This window comes from Salvia hispanica, chromosome 4 (assembly GCF_029641045.1).
Source record: "Salvia hispanica isolate PSC_SH4W2 chromosome 4, Shi_PSC_v1, whole genome shotgun sequence".
NCBI lineage: Eukaryota > Viridiplantae > Streptophyta > Magnoliopsida > Lamiales > Lamiaceae > Salvia > Salvia hispanica.
This window is the reverse complement of record NC_142695.1, coordinates 40132207-40142968: the sequence shown is the minus strand read 5'-3', so window position 1 is coordinate 40142968 and position 10762 is coordinate 40132207. Positions and strand designations below refer to the sequence as shown.

The window sequence follows — 10762 nt, the reverse complement described above, 5'->3', positions numbered from 1 at the left end:
TATTTATTGTGGACGAAGGGAGTATTATATTAGTCATGTTTAATGACTTAGTCTTCTTCTTCCCCGTTTAGTGTCCGCCATTGTTTACGTTTATTCCCGCAACTTTTTTTTTATTTCCATGTTAAGTCCAGCCCCACTAATCATCTAGTTTTCAGTAATTTAGTCTTCTACTGTATTCACATAGTAAGGGCTTAGGACAATTTTCTAAAATTTCAAATAAATTCAAGTACAAAAAATGTAACACCCCGACTTTTCCTATTTTATTTTACCTCTAAAGGATATCGAATGGGTATCCGATTAAAAGAGCATTGAGAGCATCCGCAATGGAGGCTAGCGGGTCGGCTAGCCGATTCGCGGGCGCTAACCGATTCGCTAGCCGCCACTGCAGGCTCCCGATCGGCTAGCGTAGTTTTTTATTATTATTTTTAAAATTTTTGAACCTCTATATATACTGATATCTGCACGTCATTTTCATTCGCACCACTTGTTTTAACGAGTTTCTCTCTTTCTCTCTTAATTTCTGTACAAGAGCAATATCGCGAAATGGGTGATGCGGGTGGCAGCAGTGTGGGTGGTAGTGGTGGGGAAGCTGAGGAGTTCAGCCGACGATTTAACGAAGAGTTGACAGCCTATATGTCCCGCGAGATAAATCGGCTGATACAAAGGGCCTTGCAGCCGCAGCAGCCGGCGGTACCTCGATCCATTGTCCACCGCCGAGGTTTGGTTGATCGGGATCACGTTGTTGCATATCAGCGGCTATATGAAGACTACTTCGCTCCGGATCTGTGGTTTGGGGCCAACCTTTTCGGGCGGCGTTTTAGGATGCGTGGGTCACTGTTTATGCGTATTGTTGACACTTTAGAGCGTCGATATATGTGTTTCCGGTTCAGGCACGATGCGGCTGGCAGACCCGGCCACACACCTATACAAAAGTGCACAGCGGCAATCAGACAGTTGACTTACGGAGGCGCGGCAGACATGTGGGACGAGTACCTACACATCGGTGAGACAACTTCCCTACTGTGGCTGAAGTTTTTCTGTCAGGGCTTCATTGAAATATTCGGTGAGCAATATCTTCGAAGCCCTACCCCCGAAGACTGCCAGGATCTGAAGCAGATGTACGGGGAGAGGGATTCCTGAAGAGCTAGAAATGTGCAGTGCAGTTTTTCGTAAAGCTCAATCTAACAGGCCCAGAGGATTCAACCAGATCTTAGGATCTAGAAGATCATGAAACTATCAGATAGGGGTCGTTGGATGTACTCTATTTCTTCAAAAACCTCAACCCACTATACTATAACTAGCACAGGGAAGTAAAGGATCGATCCCACGAGGACGGATGTGTTACGAAACTGTATTTGGGATGTTTTGGAAAAGGGGGTTTGCTGCTGCCACACAATTTTTGGGGTTGAGAACTTAAAACTACTGGGTATGAGAGATTTAAAAATTACCTTACTCTACCTACTGGGTCTAAGAAACGAGAACGTACGGAACATGCATGATTTTGAGAAACGGAATATTTGAAAGTTTTAAAACAACTGGAGTTAACGGACTAGACAGACTTTCCTAATTTAGACAAACAAAATCAAAGCAAACAGTGGGGACCAATTTCCTTAAACGACCAAGGTCTGGAAAAACTACAGAAAAGCAAAAGGACATGCAGAAAGTACTGACAAAAGCAGATCTAATTCTAACTACCAACAAAAATCATCTTCTTCATTAATCAAACGAGAATATCAGAAAGAACAGAGCATTTAACACCATAAAAACAGAGTAAACTTAAAATCTAAACTTAAAACGAGAAATTAGACCCGAAACTTAACAGATCTACGCTACTGGACCTAGCAGATGAAGAAACAGAAAGTAAATAGCCATAATCATGTAGAATGTAAACACCAAATACCAGATCTACGAAACTCCAACTCAAATACACCACAATTCAACAGATCCAAACATCTCCAAACGTAAATCCACAGCCTCCAACAACAAACCAACAGATCTCAGCTCCAAACATCCAAACAATCAACAACAACGAAAGCGAAAAGCAAGAACTAAACATCAACTCAGTGAGATCCAACAAAAACCAACATAAACTTCCATAATAACGAGAAATAGGTTCGAATCCAGTAGATCAAAGTTAGAAACCAAAGTTTCGAAACTAAAAACCAACAAGTACTAAAAACCAACAAGTACTTAAAACGGAAAGCAAACTAAACAAAGCAAGATAAATATTGTTTCTTTGTCTTCACAAGGCGGTGTTACACGACAGCAAAATGATGAGAACCACGACGGCGGCCAGAAATCACCCCATCTCCAAGTGCGCAAGAAGTGAAACGAGTATTTCAAGTGTGAAAAACGGAATGAAACAAGGAGCCTCCAAAGTGAGCTAAGAGAGTGTGTGTAAAAGTGATATCTTGCTCCTTAAGGTTGAGCTCTTTATATAGGTAAGGCTCTGTTCCCTAGGGCATCATTTTGGAGATTTGATGCTTGTGCCCTTGAATAAGATGCTATAAATATCTGCTCTTTGCTCCTCTCTGCTCCTGTCGCCAACTTCTAATTCTCCTAGGTCCGGACGACGGCATCTGAATTTCACCTCAATCTCGTCTCTTTTGCATCTGCCAGGTCAGGTAACCACAACTTCTAGGTTTGGCAGATTTATTACGCACATGAACTAAGAAATATATATTAGCGTCCCAAAAACAAAGAATTTTCACCCTGAACCAATGCATGAATCGAGTCTTATCAAACTGTTCACACTTAAACCATACTAGTACGCAAGTATAAAGACAAGAAAAAGGAATAAGGCAAGTTTCAATGCATGGTTTCCCCTTAACCGACTCTACAAAATGGGAAAAGACACAAAATACTAGACCTAGACTCAAAAGGTCTTAAAGAAAACAAACACACATAATAAAACACATTAACACATAAATGCATAAACTGGTTTATTTTCTAGCAGTCATCCCCACAAGATTAAGGTCAATCCAAGAACCTACAGTCTCTGAATCCTCCCATTTCCTTCTTCTATCTAATCAGTTTGTCAGTTCGTCAAGATAGCCTCTTACTTCCCCAATTGTTGGATTCGCTCGATCAATCATTCATCACTAGGGATGTTAGGATAGTTCACTCTTATATTGTCATACCACTGATGCCTCGGGTCAGAGAGTTCCCCTTTTTGGGTCAGGTTATAATTGTTCCCTGCCCTTGATCTTATTTTTCCATTCCCCTCTGGACTTCGTCCAGCTTATACCTCCTAATTCTCCTGGACTTCGTCCAGCTTATACCTCCGGAATGATTTTTTTTTCCTCTGGACTTCGTCCAGCTTATTCCTCCTTTCACCCTTTGGACTTCGTCTAGCTTATACCTCTAGTACCCTTTCCCTAGGCCTGAGAGGTTATTTCTATCACCATATCTTTTCTCCTTCTAAGTTCTCTCCCTAAACATCAAGTGGCAACCCTCTCTTTTTGTGTTAGTATAAAGTGTATAAAGCTTATAACTCACTTTTATGGAAGGCTTCACAACTAGATCAATTGAGTCCAAATCGATTTTGATTTATTAAGGAAAGAGGCATCAAAGTTGACATGTATTCTCTCTTCAATTACTCTCACTAAGGGGATTTTGCTTTCTATTTTACTAGTCATGCATAAACACATAATTACCTACTGAACGACACACTACTAACTCCTAGACCTAGCAAACAGACACACATGCTTGACACTGACTTGCACGAACTCCCTCCCACCTCCCAAGCAATTCCAGTGAAGTGGAAACCAGGTTTAAGTTAGTGCGACACTCAACAAACTCATAAAACACATATTTACAAACACAAACATCTCACACTTAGACCGAGCATCGGGCTAAGTGGGAGAAGATACACAAACTAACAGATACCAAAGCATCCTATATCAACATAAACTTCTCATAATTAGACCAAGGATTGGGCTAAGTGGAAGAAGACAGCTAAAACACATATATACATAACTTAGCAGATAAACATAGATATTCACAGACACACGTATACAGGCATGCTTTGTAACAAACTAAAACGTAAAAAGACATAAAAAAAATAGAAATTTAAAATTACTTGGTTTATGGGGGGGGGTTCAATTCTGACTCTAGTCCCCCATGGGACCAGACTTCCTAGGCACTGGCTTCACTTTCTTGGGTGGTGGTGGGATTGATTCATCATCCTTCTTGGCCTTCTGTCCCCCTGGCCTAGGGGTATCCTTCTTCACTGGTACACTAGTGGTGGTACTATCCTTTCTCTTCCTGGCAGGTGGGATTCCTGGGGCGCTAGATGCTGGCTCCTCTGGGGTGGTCCCTGGGGTCAGTTTTCTAGACTATGCGGGCAACTTTGGTGGCATGCGCTGCTTTTGGACCCGGAGCATCTTCTGGTCGATCAGAACGACCATTTTCATCATTGTCTCCACTGCCTGGGTCATCTTCTCAGCTTACGCTGCCATCATTCCCCTCTGAGCCATCGCTTCCTCGTGCAGTTTCAGCAAAATATCTTGTTCTTGCACCGTGTTCGCGCCCAGCTTTAACATTGTTTCTTCCATTCTAGTCTGCCACCCTTCAACATCCACTCTCTCGCTTCCTTCTCCTTCCACTTTCTCGGTCTTCACCTTAGGTCCATCAAGCTTCCCCACTTCATAGAATCCTATCACATGTCTTTGATTATGGTCAGTCCCTTGTTGAGAAAGAACGCGAGATCAAAGTACCCTGGGGCGATGCATATCGCCAGGTTGGTGACCGAGTCAGCTATCTTCATGGACACGTTCCTCTGGATGAAGGCTCCTAGCAGGTTGCAAGTATAGGGATGGCGGTCGGAATGGGTTCTGACTCGTTGACATGTATAGGCAGTCCAGTACCCGAGGTGGACCTTCACATTGTTCAGCATGCACCACATAAAGTATATCTCTGGAGTGGTGAGGGTTGTTCCCACATGACCAAGGATTTTGTACCCAATGTACACTTGCGCCAGGTGGAGCACTGGATCAGTGATATGTATTCTCTTCGATGAGCTCGTCTTGAATTTAGCCACCTTCTTGTGGGCAATCATCCTCCAGGCCCCCTCAGCATCGAAGCCCTCTTTATTCTTCGGTGCGCCGATCTCCCTTTCATTCCAGGTTCCCTCTTCATCCTCCTCTGTCGTGTCATTGGACCTCTTCTGAATACTGCAAAGCTTACTGAACTCATTGAGGAACTCATAGGGGCACTCGTTCCTCCGTCCAGAGAAATTAGGTAGAACGCCCAATACGTTCGTTTTGATGTCGATTGTCTTCCGTCTCTAGGTAGTAACAATAGCCTGGGCAGGCTCGCCATCTAGATGGGTAGTGAGCGAGCCAATCTCCGGGTCATCGTCGACCGCATTGGCCATGTCTTCAATGCTTTCCTCCTCTGTTTCTGAGGTTGACTCTGGTTCACTCTTGACTGTCGAGGTCGGTTCCTCGTCACTCTCTGAACTCAGGTGAACTGGATCCCCTATTGATAACTGGGAATATGGTTTCTTGACCCGCCAACTCGTCTAGGCGCTTTTCCAACTAGGTGAGTTGTTCTAGTGTCCGAACATGGAGCTCCTGCTCATAAACTAAAAAAAGAAACAAAAGAAAACATAATAAGTAAACTATTTACACCAAAACGTTCGCAAACACACAAATAACACCATCCCTCCCGAGCAACGACACCATTTGAAGAGCTAGAAATGTACAGTGCAGTTTTTCGTAAAGCTCAATCTAACAGGCCCAAAGGATTAAACCAGATCTTAGGGTCTAGAAGATCATGAAACTATCAGATAGGGGTCGTTGGATGCACTCTATTTCTTCAAAAACTTCAACCCACTATACTACAACTAGCACAGGGAAGTAAAGAATCGACACCACGAGGACAGATGTGTTACGAAATTGCATTTGGGATGTTTTGGAAAAGGGGGTTGGTTGCAGCCATGCAATTTTTGGGGTTGAGAACTTAAAACTAATGGGTCTAAGAGATTTAAAAATTACCTTACTCTACCTATTGGGTCTAAGAAACGAGAACGTACGGAACATGCATGATTTTGAGAAACGAAATATTTGAAAGTTTTAAAACAACTGGATTTAACGGACTAGACAGACTTTCCTAATTTGGACAAACAAAAGCTAAGCAAACAGTGGGGACCAATTTCCTTAAACGACCAAGGTCTAGAAAAACTGCAGAAAAGCAAAAGGACATGCGGAAAGTACTGACAAAAGCAGATCTAATTCTAACTACCAACAAAAATCATCTTCTTCATTAATCAAACGAGAATATCAGAAAGAACAGAGCATTTAACACCATAAAAACAGAGTAGACTTCAAATCTAAACTTAAAACGAGAAATTAGACCCCGAAACTTAACAGATCTACGCTACTGGACCTAGCAGATGAAGAAACAGAAAGTAAATAGCCATAATCATGCAAAATGTAAACAGAAAATACCAGATCTACGAAACTCCAACTCAAATACACCACAATTCAACAGATCCAAACATCTCCAAACGTAAATCCACAGCCTCCAACAACAAACCAACAGATCTCAGCTCCAACCATCCAACAATCAACAACAACGAAAGGGAAAAGCAAGAACTAAACATCAACTCAGCGAGATCCAACAAAAACCAACATAAATTTCCATAATAATGAGAAATAGGTTCGAATCCAGTAGATCAAAGTCAGAAACCAAAGTTACGAAACTAAAAACCAACAAGTACTTAAAACGGAAAGCAAACTAAACAAAGCAAGGTAAATATTGTTTCTTCGCCTTCACAAGGCGGTGTTACACGACAGCAAAATGATGAGAACCACGACGGTGGCCAGAAATCACCCCATCTCCAAGTGCGCAGCAAGTGAAACGAGTATTTGAAGTGTGAAAAACAGGAATGAAACAAGGAGCCTCCAAAGTGAGCTAAGAGAGTGTGTGTAGAAGTGATATCTTGCTCCTTAAGGTTGAGCTCTTTATATAGGTGAGGCTCTGATCCCTAGGGCATCCTTTTGGTGATTTAACGCTTGTGCCCTTGAATAAGATGCTCTAAATATCTGCTATTTGCTCCTCTATGCTCCTGTCGCCAACTTCTAATTCTCCCAAGTTCGGACGACGGCATCTGAATTTCACCTCAATCTCGTCTCTTTTGCATCTGCCAGGTCAGATAACCACAACTTCTAGGATCAGATTTATTACGCACCTGAACTCAGAAATATAGATTAGCGGGGATGTTGGGCAGCAGAGCATTAACAGTTCCCGGGGATGTTGGGCAGCAGAGACTGTATGCATTGGGAGTGAAAGAACTGTCCTGCCGCATGGAAAGGGTTCTACACGACCGGCTACAAGGGAAAGAATCCCATGATGACCCTCGAGGCAGTAGCTGATTACCGGCTGTGGATTTGGCATGCGTATTTTGGGGTAGCCGGGTCGAACAACGACCGCAACGTCCTCAATTCGTCGCCCCTTTTCCACGAGCAGTGCCAGGGTGTCGGTCTGGCCATCAGTTTTGTCGCCAACAACAACCAGCATGATATGGGCTACTACTTGGCGGATGAGATATACCCTAGGTGGCCCGTTTTTGTGAAGACGATCAGATGCGCATCTGGTGAAAGGAAGGCCTACTTTGCGGAACGGCAGGAGTTGGCACGCAAGGACGTGGAGCTGGAATTTGGTGCGCTCCAGGCTCGATGGGTGGCAGTTAGGGTTCCAACGCATTTGTAGCATGTCGACTGCATTGATGATATAATGTACGCTTGTATTATCAAGCACAACATGATAGTCGAAGATGAAGGTGTACAACTGACTAGTTGGGCCAATAACGATGCTGATGAAGCCGGTCCAAGCCACGGCGTGGCCACCCCCAACATACAAATGGGGGTACTTCACGATGAATTCGGCCGCCTCAAGGCACATGCCGACATGCGCCAAGTGGATGTTCATATTCGACTCCAAAAGGATTTAATTGAAGAGTTGTGTGCGCGGAATACTGCACGGCGATAGAATTTTTTTTTATGTATTTTTTTATTTATGTAATTTTTTTAGGAAGTACTTTTTAAAAATTAAATAAAATGGTTGTATCTTCCCCGTATTTGTGTCATAAAATTTAATTCCGTATTTGTGTTAATGTAATTTATTTGTTTTTTTATAATTTTGTTTATTGTGGCTAGTCCTAGTGCTAGTCCAGTTTCTTTTCCACTATTGTGCAGTTGGGTGTCCTAGTGATGTGGCATGCAGTTTCTAGTCCTAATGATATAGCAGGACGTGTCTAGTTTCTAGTCATTGAGCCATTGTCGATGCTCTGAATATGCACAATCGATAAAGAGGAATCTTAATCTATGCATCAAACTTTTACTTGTCAAATTTTATGAAAATAATTTAAATGCATAGTGGGCTTAAATTAAGGAAGAAAAAAAAATTACATCATTTTAGAGCCCATTCATGGAATACTTGAATAACTAAATTAATTGTTGGAGCCCAAAGTAACCCACGTCAAATTAATTCTTGTTTACTTCTCCTCCACCTCCTTCCTCCTCATTACTCTCCCCTCCTCCAAGCCACATAGCCATTTTTTTTCCACCTCCTGCTACTATGTCACAAATTTAATCCCAAAGAGTCCAACAATATATGCATGTCATTCTTCATCCACAATTCCATCACAGTTGATCAATTCAAGGAAATTGAGAGCTAGATAGAAGAATTATTTTTTCTTTTCAAAGACAATTTTTCCAATTGAGGTAATCACCAATCCCACATCTTTTGTTTCAAATATCATCATCTAATAGACAATTTTAATTTTCGGAAGCAACAATCACATAAGAAGTTTCCTAACCACAAGAGCAACTTCAGCTATGAATTTAAAGCTTTCACCTTCTCCTTGTTAATCAAAATCTAGATAGAAGTTCACTAAAATATAAAGAAAGAACTTAGCTTTTAGATATGGGATTGTGGCTGCCCAGCGACGGACCAACAGCTCAACAGCTCACCGCGCCGGAGAACCACTATCCTATCCACGGTCGAACAACGACGGAGACACAGCAGCAGCGGTGGCTTCGGCCGTCTCAAGCGCCAACGGGAGTGACACAGCGAGCAGCAGGAGAAGTGGAGGATGGCGCTGCTGCTGCCCCACGAGCGCCCGAAGAGGCCCCACGTCGGCGAGTAGCAGGGACAGGAACGATGGCCGGGGGATGAGGCAGGACCGACGCGGCGGCGGAAGAGAGAGAGAGAGAAAGAGCTAGGGCACGATATTTACTATTTCGGGGGAGAATTGGAGAGAGGAAACACGGATTTCCTGATTTGGCATTTTCTGTGTTGGAGGCGGAAGGAAAGAGCGGGGGAATTAGATTAGAGGAGGAGAAACATGCAACCGGCGACGGTGAGGTGCCGCGGTGGAGTCGGCCAGGAAGAGAATGGCGGTGCCAGTGGCGCTGCAATTGTGAGAGAGAGAGATGACGTGTGATTCTGTGAATTTCAATTTGGGGGAGATGGAGAAGATGAGCTTGCACAGTAAGATGAGCTATTTAATTATCTTGGACTTAGGTAATAAATTGAAAGAATTGGGCCAAACAATGTTTTGAATTAAAACTTTGGGCCGAAGGAGGTAAATATTTGTGGTGGACTAGAACTAAATAAAGACTCATTGGATTGATTAATTATTTGTTGGAGTTATTAATTAATTCCCGAACGATTAAATAATTTGCGAATGGATTCTTTTTCCGAAATAAAGTATTAAAATGGATAGCGCACTTAATTAAATCCCAAAATGTAACCAAATGCGATTTTAGCCATGAGTGTAATGGGGTCGAGGGTGTAGGATTTTCGGGACATGCGATATCAGGCGGCGCGTAAATTGAAAGAAAGAGTAAGTACTTAACGCAGCTCCAATTTAATTAAGATAAAAGATTTTTATAATGTCTCTAACAAAGAACAAAGAACAGAAAGAAAAAAAAAACATATAGGATGCATGCATTCTAAGTATATACTATCTTTTCCTTGAGTCTGATTAAGCACATGTTTTTATTTTCAAAAAGAAAGCTATCTTCGCGAGCAAGTTATGGTAAGAGTAAGGAAATTCAAGTTTAAATGCACAAGGTGAACTTTTCTATCCTCCATACTAATGTGGATGAAAAAAAACTTATGTTTGTTATTTATGCAAATGATGTTGTCTTGCCATAAATGATTTGTTTTATGTGTATGGAGCCTATCTGTTTGGTTGGAACTTAAGAATCGAATTCGGGTCCGAGTGAGGATGGTGTTCCTACTCGGATTAGCGTACACAGGTGACCGTGGAAGGTGGCCACCTTCTACGGCACAAATATGATATAGTGGAGGCCGTTGGGAGGTGGCCACCTCCCCGGCTGAAGAAAGATGTAGGTGGTGACCGTGGAAGAGCACCATCTCCACGGCACTTGGTGTTCAGATATGGCAGAAGTACAGAAAGAACTTAGACTGATCAGTCGAACTTTAGTTCACAAAGAATTTAGTAAGCTCAGCCCTGCATATATTTCTAAATGTGCAGGTTGAGCAGTGACGGTGGAGAATGCTGAGCAAAGTTGATGATTTCCTTTTTATTTTAAGTAGAGGCTCTCGGAGGTGCATGTCTTAACACATGTGACCTTGTTCATCCGTTGCGTACTAAGGTTCTAGATAACATTGACTGTTCTCCTATACTCTGATAATTATTTATTGAACTGTGATAAGATGTATTCTAAGCCTTGGTTACTGGTCAGTATGTCATGATTTGCATGTATTATCCGCAAAATAGTTGCTT

The 10762-nt window shown here is 42.4% G+C and overlaps 1 long non-coding RNA gene across 1 annotated transcript; it reads right to left on the bottom strand.

The window, feature by feature from the left end:
• Positions 1-2076: 2076 nt before the first annotated feature.
• LOC148928638 (uncharacterized) lies at positions 2077-9748 on the bottom strand. The gene is made up of 2 exons (XR_016128922.1): positions 4082-9748; positions 2077-2712 (listed from the first exon to the last, which is right to left on the bottom strand). It is a non-coding gene; the product is annotated as an uncharacterized LOC148928638 (long non-coding RNA).
• Between the last annotated feature and the right edge of the window lie 1014 nt (positions 9749-10762).